Here is a 12199-nt window from a genome sequence, read left to right as displayed (position 1 = left end):
TGAAAAGCCTTTTTTTATGGCCAAGAGTTCTTTTTCTGCAATCGAATAGTTGACCTCCGCCGAGCTCAACTTCCTTGACAGGTAAGCAACAGAATGGAGCTGACCTGTGTGTGCATCCCTCTGGGACAGAACAGCCCCTATGGCCTCATCTGAAGCATCTGCCTCTACTATGAATGGATGTTCCAAAACAGGATGTGCTAACACCGGTGCTGTGAGGAAAGCTTTTTTCAGAGCTTGAAACGCTTCCTCTGCCTCCCCTGTCCACACAAAAGACTTCCCTTTTCTTAACAACCTGGTGATGGGGACAGCAGTCAGGGAAAAATGCGAGATAAACCGACGGTAATAATTGGCGAACCCCAAGAAGCTCTGCACCTCCTTCACATTCTTTGGGGCTGGCCAATCTCTTACCGCCTGTACATTTCTTTCGGACATCTGTAATCCGTTGGGACTAAGATTCACTCCCAGAAATTCCACCTCTTGTACCCCAAACTCACATTTACTCAGTTTCACATATAAACTATGTTCCCTTAGTTTCTCCAAAACCATGCAGACATGGCGTTGATGGCAGGATACGTCTTGTGAGTAAATCAAGATGTCATCAATGTACATCACAACAAATTGATCCACGTATTCCTTCAAAACATCGTTTATAAAGAACTGGAATGCTGCTGGAGCATTACAAAGCCCAAAAGGCATCACCAGGTACTCGTACAGACCAAATCGCATCTTGAACGCCGTCTTCCACTCATCCCCCTCTCTCACTCTGACCAGGTGATACGCCCCACGTAGGTCCAAACGAGTATAGATTTTAGCCTCCCTCACCTGATCAAGCAACACCGAGATGAGGGGAAGAGGGTAACGGTTACGGATGGTGTTCTTGTTCAAGACGCGATAGTCTACACACGCTCTCAAGTCACCATTGGCCTTCGCTATGAAGAAACGAGGAGAAGCAGCTGGAGAGCGGGAGGGTCGGATGAATCCCAAACTAGAATAGTGCTCTATGTACTCTTTTAAATGTGTGGTCTCGGGTACAGACAAAGCATATACTCTACAAGATGGTATTGTAGCCCCATCCACCAGATCAATACGACAATCATATTCCCTGTGAGGGGGTAGAGTTTCTGCCTTTGCCTCGCTGAACACATCACTATAGGCCAAGTACTCAACAGGTAATCTAACATTTTTCTCCACAGCTGTGGCTGCCAAAAAAGGGGTGGCTAACACCGTGACATTGGCAGACACACATGGCGACAAATGATCCTTGCAATGCTCTGGTAAAAACTGAAACGTTTTCGACTGCCAATCCACCACAGGGTTGTGTTTACGCAGCTAAGGCATACCCAAAATGACTTCGTACTGGGGGGCGGCTATGATGTTCAAAGACAAAACCTCAGAATGCACATAGCCTTGTAACACCAATGACAATCCCAACTCGCCGGTTCTTTCAGTGATCTGCCCTGATGTTAAAGGTTTCCCATCAATCGCTAACACGACCTCAGGATTCTCCCTAGAGACCCGAGGTAAAGCTAAACATCTCACTAATCCTTCATCCACAAAATTACCAGTCGCCCCAGAATCTACCATCACCATTACCTGATTTCTTTCTAGTTCGTATTCTAGCGTCATGACAATCACCAAGTGCGGCTCCGTTTCCTCACCACCCAGAGAGGACAATGATGTGAGTTTCCACTCATGCCCCCCTTCTGTACTAGGCAGGTTTCCCTCCTTCTGCACACTTTCCTGTCCTGTCTTGGATACAGCAACCCTTTTAAACCTACTGACATTCCCTGAAGACTTTGGTTTAGAAGGGCATTCCCGAACGTAATGCCCCTTCTTCCCACAGTACATGCATAAGCCCTGTACTCTTCTTGCTTCCCTCTCTTCTCTTGACAAGGGTGCTCTGAGCGCACCTATCTCCATTGGTTCAGAAGGAGGGTTTTCGGTTCCCCCAGTTGCTTTACGCTGGTTTTTGTCCCCACCATAAAACCCTCTCTCCCATCTTCTCCTGTTACTCCCTCTGTCAGACAGACGACTATCCAACCGTAACACCAAATTCACCATGTCAACAAAAGAAGTAGGCTGAGGATCAACCTGGGCCACTACGTCTTTTAAGTCAACATGTAACCCCTGATAGAAGAGGGACATCCTTTTTTCCTCCGGCCATTCGGCTTCGGCCACTAATCTATTGAAAGCAGTTAAATACGTGATCAATTCTCCTCTTCCTTGTCTTAATGCTAACAGCTCCCTATCAGCACTGAAAGTCGTAGCTCTTCGGTCAAAAACCCTCTCGAATTCCGTCTTAAACGCTGTCCAATCTGATAGAATGGCATCGTCACGTTTAACCAGAGGTACCGCCCAATCTGCCGCATCTCCCACCAAATAAGAAATCAAGAAAGCCACCCTCGAATGGTTCGTGGGGAACGATGAGGGTTTACATGAGAAATGCATGAGGACCTGAGTCATAAATACGTGTACCTTACGGGGGTCCCCCGAGAACCTTTCAGGAGTAGCCAGTGGAATGGGCGGAGGCACAGTGACTTGAACATTAGAAGAAGGGGCGGAAGCATTAAAAGGGTTACCACTCAGGCGTTCCACCTTTTCCCGTAAAGCAGCGGTCTCTGCTTTAGAGGAGGCCAACTCCTGCTGTACCAAGACCAAGGCATGTAACACATCCTCCATAGACACCATTGTCTCTACATACGGATCGGGCAGAGTGAAATTCTTGGGCTCGTGATCCTGTCAGGATTGCACTCCGCAGGATCCGCATGCAGCAACAATGCTCCACCTCCGGACCCTCCGAACACCCTGAAGTATAAACACAGGGTGTTCAGACGATACGGCGAGGGAAAAAACCCCAAAAGGGGAAAAACCCGAAAGAATAAAGAGGAGCAGGAAGGGGCAGCAGGGAAAAAGAAACTGTAAGACAAAAGTACAAAGGTTAATACAAGTCTTAACCCTACACTCATTAATGTCTCACTAAACCGCAACCGGTAGATTCACCTGTAAGGAATGCGTACATACACCAAACTGCTGTTTCTTCAGCCTTCCTTCTATCCTGTATAACACAAGAGAATGTATAAATCATAAAGCATAGCCCACAGTCTGCCTAAACCATTAGCTATCTCTAGTAACATACCCCATAGCCAATTGTCAGCAAGCTTTGAGAGAATAGTTCCTTATCAATCAAATAATGGCACCAAAAGAAATAAGCAGCTTGTGCTGAAGTAAGTAAAAGCTCCTCTTGAATGTTCACAAATCCTCCTTAGATATGAGAGTGTGAAAGTCTCCTTTACAAGGTATTACACGTAGGTTAAACCAAACACGGCATGATGTAGTTCCCTCACTACCGTCATCCGCTTTGGTATTTGGTTATCCACTTTAGTAGGCAATAACAACGTCACTGATTCGTGATGGTAGTGCGGAGGTCCGCACTCCCCCCCTGCACTCTGCCACTTAAATAAGTTAAGAACGTAGCAGCACCAACACCGCTGTTAGAAATCACAGCGCGTGTATAGACAAGCCCTCTTGAATGTTCACAAATCCTCCTTAGATATGAGAGTGTGAAAGTCTCCTTTACAAGGTATTACACGTAGGTTAAACCAAACACGGCATGATGTAGTTCCCTCACTACCGTCATCCGCTTTGGTATTTGGTTATCCACTTTAGTAGGCAATAACAACGTCACTGATTCGTGATGGTAGTGCGGAGGTCCGCACTCCCCCCCTGCACTCTGCCACTTAAATAAGTTAAGAACGTAGCAGCACCAACACCGCTGTTAGAAATCACAGCGTGTGTATAGACAAGCCCAGGAATCAATATGGGAACAGTTCTACCTCGCAGCCGCGAGGCAAGGCAGACACGTGGATTGCCAGTAGAAAACAAAACCAAACGCGCTGGCCAGCGCGTTTAAAACAATACCGGCAAGAACGTCTTTCTCCTGAGGCAGGAACAGCGAGGACTGCAGGAAACAACAGGACAACAGAGGAGCAGCCGCTACCTCCGTAAAACAGGATCACGAGCCCTGTCTGTCAGGCTCCGCCCCGTAATATCCTGCTTCCCGCCGGGGATTCTGGGAACAGTAGTTTCTTGCCCAATGTTGATGGGAAGTGTAGTTTATGCAGGCGCGGTGACCTGCTATCTGACAGCTTCCACCTCTACGCGGACGATACGCAGATCTATTTAGAAACTACCTCTCTCAAAGACATCCAAAGATTAAACGATGTCTTGAAAGATGTTCAAGAATGGCTGACTAACAAACACCTGAAACTAAATCCAGACAAGACGGAGACACCCCTCATCTCGAACAAGGAGGATAACCCACAAATCGCTGAATGGTTAAAGGTTATCAAGTCGCTCAAAGGGAATCTTACTCTAGTAGACTCTGTCAAATCTCTAGGCATCACCTTAGACCCAAAACTGAACATGATGAAACACATTAAGAACTCGGCCAAAAGTGCATTCCTTAACATTAGACTTCTGAACAAATCAAACCCTATATTCCAATAAAGGATCTCAAACTGTCCACACAATCTCTTGTACGGTCAAGACTGGACTATAAGAACGCAGTCCTAACAGGAATTCCTAAATCGCATCTAGCACCGATAAAAACAACATTACATGCGGCAGCCAGAATGATCACCGGCATAAAAAAATCTGATCATACCTCACCTGCACTTAAAGAACTCAAATGGCTTCCTGTAGAAATGCAAAGTAACTTCAGAACGGCCTGCCTAACCCACAAAGCCCTACATACAGGCAAACCCAATTACTTGTCAAAAAAACTCAAAAAGGCAGGTCAAGCCAGAAATCTGAGAAGCTCTAGCTCCCTCCTACTCATCCCACCTAAAACCAGAAGGAAAAGAACAGCGGACTGCTCTTTCACTGGAAACGCCCCCAAAATTTGGAATTCCATCCCTCCGCACATCAGAACCATACCCTCCTTTGTGGAATTCAAAAGTCAACTCAAATCCCTATTCCTTACCCGTTCCCTTGGTGGTGGACAACACGGGACAGACAGCAACCATAGAGCTATGTGACCCCTAAGAACCTTGAAACCAAAGACGCTCTACATGACAATTATGCCGCTCTATACTATGTCACTCGTTCATTGTCTATCGCTCACTTGTCTTGTTTCTGTTGATTATATACTTTGCTCCCACTGTAAAGTGCTCTGATACCTTCGGGTCTTGACAGCTCTATAGAAAACTTCTAAAATAAAATAAAAATAAAATAAAGTTGGTCGAGTTTCAGGGAGTATCTCTCTGTTGTGCATTTTACATAAAATCCCACACTGGCATCAGTGTTTGGTTTAATGTACTGAGAAGCTTAATACCAAACTTCCCAGTTTTCAGTGTAGCCGTTATGGTGTTGTGGAGTTCGTAATGACAAACTCCCAGCACCATTTACTCTTAATGGCAGCACTGCAGTTACAGTGCCCAGGAATGGACTTGCAAAATTCTGCGGACATATAAACAAGTACAAAAAGGGAATGGCGCAAAACAAATATGTATAAAGAGAAAGCAAATTCACTATATACACACATAACAATGCATTATATACAAATCACAAATACAATCTATACATTACATATATATACAAAACGTGTACCCATAGATAGATCTCATTGGATGACCTATCACACACTATATACACTCCTAAATTCGAGTGATATAACTCTATAATGGAGATCCCAATATGCCTGAGATGTAACTTCTCTCAAAGCTCTCTTTTGCATAAGGCGCCTGACTATACAAACAAAGATAAACTAAGCAGGGACTCCTAATCACAAGGGTGTTGACGCTGTCGCGGTCGCGTTTCAGCCACTGGGGTCTTTATGGCATCATCAGGACAAGGGTACTGAAGACAAAAACACGAGACGCGGAAGTGCTTCCCCGGTTTCCTCATGTAGATGGACCATTAACTTACGTTGGACACCTGTTTTTTGAGCGAGTGCAGTAGCCTCGAACTCGGTTTTGGATTTGCCAATTTCCTTTTCTGAAGCCGGATAACTGCTTGAGGGACATCGGCTTGTCCCGTTAAGTGCTCTATGGGCGCTGGTGCCCAGTGGATCTAATTCGCCCTCGTTCCCTGGGTGACCACCTCTTGGATGAGCGCGTGTTTTTGTCTTCAGTACCCTTGTCCTGATGATGCCATAAAGACCCCAGTGGCTGAAACGCGACCGCGACAGCGTCGCGTGTTTTTGTCTTCAGTACCCTTGTCCTGATGATGCCATAAAGACCCCAGTGGCTGAAACGCGACCGCGACAGCGTCGACACCCTTGTGATTAGGAGTCCCTGCTTAGTTTATCTTTGTTTGTATAGTCAGGCGCCTTATGCAAAAGAGAGCATTGAGAGAAGTTACATCTCAGGCGTATTGGGATCCCCATTATAGAGTTATATCACTCGAATTTAGGAGTGTATATAGTGTGTGATAGGTCATCCAATGAGATCTATCTATGGGTACACGTTTTGTATATATATGTAATGTATAGATTGTATTTGTGATTTGTATATAATGCATTGTTATTTGTGTATATAGTGAATTTGCTTTCTCTTTATACATATTTGTTTTGCGCCATTCCCTTTTTGTACTTGTTTATATGTCCTGAGAATTTTGTAAGTGATTTGTTATATATTTAGTTATATAGAACAGGATAATTTATCTTTTCATGTTCTAAAATTATAAATTGAATTTATCCCTCAATACTATTTTGTTCTACTTTTTCATCTTTTGATGCTCCTTGTCCAGGTATGGGAGGGTAATGTGGACATAACCCCTGTTTTTGCTCCACAGGAATGGACTTGGGCACTGTAGGGATACAGGCCTCATACACTTGTACCCTCACCACTGGCAGATGGCACCCAGATACAGGGGTGACTGATGTATGCCAGGGAAATGGTTTGTGGGCATGGCACACAGGGATGTGTGCCATGTCGACTCTTCACTTTGTACTGCACCAAGACATGCACCCTGCAAAGGCAGTGTGAGAGTGTCAGGGTACAGGGACTCTAAGGGTGGCCCATATAAGTGCTGCAGCCCTTAGAGGCCTTCTCTGGCAACAGTGCCCTGGGTACCTGTGGCACCATTTACCAGGGACTGACATGTAACCAGAGATGCCAATTGGGTTTAGGCTTCAATGCAATTTTAGGGAAGGAACATAGGCCCTGGGTACCTGATTAGCAGGAGCCCAGGAAACACTCAGTCAAAGAACATCGGCAATTCAGCAAAACGTGGAGGCATACCATGCAAGAAAGAGGGCACTTTCTCACACAACCCCCCCCACCCCCAAAAAAAACCGAAAGATGATGAGATTAACCCTTCCCTAGAGAGTCTTCATTGTCTAAGTGGAAGAACCTGGAAAGTCCATCTGCATTGGCATGGGCAGTCCCAGGCCAATGTTCTACTTCAAAGTCCATTCCCTCTAGGGAGATGGACCATATCAACAGTTTAGGATTTTCTCCTTTCATTTGCATTAACCATCTGAGAGGTCTGTGATCAGTTTGAACTAGGAAGTGAGTACCAAACAAGTATGGTCTCAACTTCTTCAGGGACCAAACCACAGTAAAGGCCTCCCTCTCAATGGCACTCCAACACTGCAAGTACTCCATGTGACCACATCAAGGTACTAAATTGTATATGGTTTAATATCCCTCTCTTTAGATTGATGAACCGCACTATTGAATACCATTATCATAGTGACTAGTTGTGGTAGCTACCAGCCCCACCACTGAGTGTAGATAGATTCACTTCACATAGAGTAGGTCCTGAACAAATTGCCATGGATTATTAAAACCAATAGGCAAGAAACATGTTGACCTTAGGAGATGAGCATAGCTTGTACTGAACCTAGTAGCCAGGAAAGCTGCCACTCCACACATTTTTAGTCAAGGGGATAACCAACCTGAATAAAAGGATTATTTGGATTATATGACCTGTTTTAACCGCACACTTCACTGTATCTACACTTCACGGGCCGCACACCCCCACTTCATCATACGGCAAGGAACTAAAAATCTCCGATAAAGAGCCCCTTTACGGGAGCCCGTTGGGTATTGCAGCGCCGACCCAATGAGGAACAGGGCTATATGATGAACCATGACACCTAGCTCACTGGCTGTGTGAGGACCCTAGTTCCGACTGAGTGGGACCCCCCGGATCCCTCCTCTCTTAACAGTGCCTGACTCCCATACCATATTTCATGGTATTGGTGGGTATCACCCTGTTGAGGAACAGCAAACCTCCATTGCATAGACTCCAACACTGCTCCCTGGGGAGAAGTCTTCGGCTTATAAAAGCAACAGGTTGGTCTTGGCCTTCATCATTGGTCTGGGATTGGATCGCTCCTATACCCAGCTCAGAGGCACCTGTCTGCACTACAAACTGCTTGGCATGACCTTGCCTCTCCTGTTGTCTCCTGGACTCTGCTGGTGTTCACTCCATGTCCCTATCATCATAATCAGAAGGGGTGATTGGAGAGGGTGGTGGAGTAGTACCCTTCCTCTTCCCTGCTGGGGATCTGGTAGCCAATGATTTTAAAATAGGAGGTTCTTGCTTAGAAGGAAGCTCAACCTCCTGTTCTGCTCCAGCAAACGACAAACATTTGTATTGCAAATGCTGCATAATGTAATGCTCTCCCCCTCTTTGCTAACTGTTAAAAATTCTCAAAATGGGAAGGAGTACTTTTTTTACCAATCCACTGCCAATACCTGAAAAAAAACTGGAGGTATGTGGGCATGTCATTGATTGCCTCTCTGCTTCTCCTGAGGTAGGGGTTGGTGAAAGCTTCAGTTGGGGCTTTGCAAATATGGGAGTTGCTGGCGGTGCTACCAGTGCTACATCCCTTGAAGCAGGTTGAACATCAATGTCAGACTCCTTTGTCTCACCTTCCACAATGACTGCATCTACATCATCATCCTCATCAACATCCCCTTCCATAAGTATAAGTCTTTCAGGAACTTTTATTTTACCTTGCCTCTCCTGTTGTCTCCTGGACTCTGCTGGTGTTCACTCCATGTCCCTATCGTCATAATCAAAAGGGGTGATTGGAGAGGGTGGTGGAGTAGTACCCTTCCTCTTCCCTGCTGGGGATCTGGTAGCCAATGATTATAAAATAGGAGGTTCTTGCTTAGAAGGAAGCTCAACCTCCTGTTCTGCTCCAGCAATAGGCAAATGCACTACTGCTGGCTGCGGCTGCTGTCCACTTTGCTCTGTTTCCTGAAATGATTGTGTACTACTTTGCAAAAGAGGAAAGTTCAATTCAATGTCACTACTCGTCGGCCTCAACATGATTGCAGTGGGGGCCTCACTGACAGATATGGTCCTGGGCTTATGTTAGGGTGGTGCTGTTGATGCAGGAGTGCTGCACTCAGCTTGCTTCCCGGAGGCCGGTGCGGCAGGCACAAGTTTGCCTAAAAAGGTTCTGGTCAGCACGCCAGTGGTGGAAATCTGCTTCTTCTCCTCCCCACTGGCCACACTCCTGGCAACACCTTTCTTTGGAGCCATCTTGAAGCTGTCAGTTGGCAGTGGCACGTAGCTTCAAAAGCTAAAAAGTGTAGGCAGTCACATGTCACATCGTGCATGTCTCTTCTCTTGTGCACCTAAAAGCAAGCAAGCAAGAAGAACATCAGTGGATTGTGGCATTGTTGCAGTTCAATTAGTAGTTCAAGCAAACAGTATCATTTAGTGATAACAATACAGTATATCCATTCATAAAACCAAACCAACATAAACTTTCATGGTATACTCTCAGGAAGGGTCAGAAAGAGCAACAACAACAACATCCAGATGTAACTGTTTGCCTTATCAAGTTGGGACATGGCACTAAGGGAGGTGCAGGTGACAATGGAATAATAGCAGACACGGTGTTGTTGTCGGATGTTAGGAAAATGGGAAAAATAAAAAACTGTATAATTTTTTTTATCTTACATTAAAAAATTAAAATTTATTTTAAATATATAGGAATGTAAAAAGTATTAAAAATAAATAAAAAATGTAAAACAAACGTTTTATAAAGTAATAGAAATAAGTGAAATTAATTATCCACAAGCATTTAATTTATTAAACTGATATTTCATCCATCCATGCAAGCTTATGGCAAAAGCACACTGGCTTGGCGCACAAAATCGCAGCCAGACAGTGCCACATGGTCATCAACAACCACACTCAGCAAGAACACATGGGGAACAAAGAAGACATACAGACCTAAGGCAAAAACACACTGGCTGGCTACACAAAATGGCCACCATCCCCCTGATCAAACTGCAAGCAAGGAGGCATGACCACAACAAAGAAAACATGCAGGTCTATGGCAAAAGCACACTGTCTGCCTACACAATATGGTCACTGACCACATGGTCACACATCAATAGCCAGCAAGGAGGCATGGCCACAACAAAGAAAACATGCAGGCCTATGGCAAAAGCACCCTGGCTGGCTACATGAAATGGCCACCGATCACATGATCAAACAGCAAGCAAGAAGGCATGGCCACAACAAAGAAGGCATGCAGGCCTATAGGCACTGATTATACAAAATGGCCCTTGGCCACATGACATGGGGAACAAAGACATTAACTGGGCTAAGAAATGGTATAACAACACACATCATCCAAAGGCATCAAATATAATTACCCCACCTGTACACTGTTTGCAGGAAAAAAAGTGAAAAACTCTAAAAAAAATACACATTTTGAAATTTAATCCAGTGCCATTCATGGCCTAAATGATGTTTCAATTCAACAGGCAATTGCAGTGCCAAGAAAACCATTAGGTTTCTATAAACGACCCCTCACACACCAACCTGGTTGGTGTCATACTTCATCATTGGGGTCCCAACCGGGTGGCCGAGTGCCGCCCGGTTGTGCTACAACGCCTGATTACAGTGCAAGTACTGTCCCTCAAGAGTTGGTCACCTATAGGGGACCATTCAATGGGGCAAGCACATAGTCAGAATCCAGTGCTTACCTTGTGGGCCGTTAAGTGGAAAACACAGCTTCAATTTGGTCTGGTTTTTTTCGGTCGATGCAAAATGTAATTTCCTCACGGTTAGTGGGAATTTTGCCGATAACTGAATGAACAATTACAGGACTTGTTGTAGGCACTTCAGGCAACTGAGCTTGCCCTGGCAGGCCAACCCTTGCTCAAAGAGCCTAAAATGTGCGCAAAACATATTGAGTCAAGCGTGTATAAAGGCTAACTAAACTAACATACAATGGTTGTAGCTGTTGAGCCGTAATATTTGTATAATCAGGGTATGGTATGTATCCAGCTAAAGCTGGCCAAGTCCCCCCTTCATTACTTAGGGGACCTATACGTCCTGGTGCAAGTACATGTGGTAGGATGCTACAGAGCCAAGTAGTGTGTTTCCAATGCAAAAGTGGTATTTCTAAGAGCACATAAGCTCTAATTGTGATTGGTGTTGGGGGAATTGTGTATTCATGAAATGTGTTTGTATAAGCAGCCACAGCTGGAAAATTGACCAAAGAATAAGCGATTTCAAAGCGATAGCCATTGTGGGCTTCAACCACGAAAATAAACTCACCACCTGCATTAGTAAGGCCATGTGCAGTAACATGTGCATGGACAGCAGGTCTGCAATTAGCAGCTATTGCAATAGGTTGTGGCTGTGCTGTGATTAAAACAGCAATGAAAACACTGTGTAGCACAAAGTGGGTTTTGTCCTTTTAAACTTTCAAGCTTGAAAAAACCAACAGAATTAGGTACTTCCTAAAACATTGTGGAGGATTAATCCCCAACACCACGGATGTCTCCAGTGGTAGGTGTAAGGGTATTATGGGCACGCACAAGCTCTACTCATAAGAGCTATTAATAAGTACCATACCAAACGTTGGTGGTGCAATGTTGCAAGAATTCTGTTTGGAAACAGAACTATGCCTAGGATCACAGAATGTCAGTATGTAGGGATGAGTCACCGTACCACATCAGTACCTGTGGCCCCAAATCCTGACTAGCTCATAGTGCCTTACATGCCGTCTTAACCTACCCAGAGGAACAGGTATGTTGGCACCCTAGAATACAACACTTTAGGCCCTATGGGGGACCGCTGTAATATGTCAACACCTTTCATTCTCCCACTCATGCATGTTCATAATAACTAAAAGAAAAACACAAGGAAAGTTTACTACATTTATTGAAACTATTGTGCTCTATCATGAAGCAACTGGGAGCAATCAGAAAACATA

The sequence above is a fragment of the Lissotriton helveticus genome, chromosome 9 (assembly GCF_964261635.1).
Source record: "Lissotriton helveticus chromosome 9, aLisHel1.1, whole genome shotgun sequence".
Taxonomy (NCBI): Eukaryota; Metazoa; Chordata; class Amphibia; order Caudata; family Salamandridae; genus Lissotriton; species Lissotriton helveticus.
The sequence above is the reverse complement of the archived record's forward strand: the minus strand, read 5'-3'. Positions refer to the sequence as shown.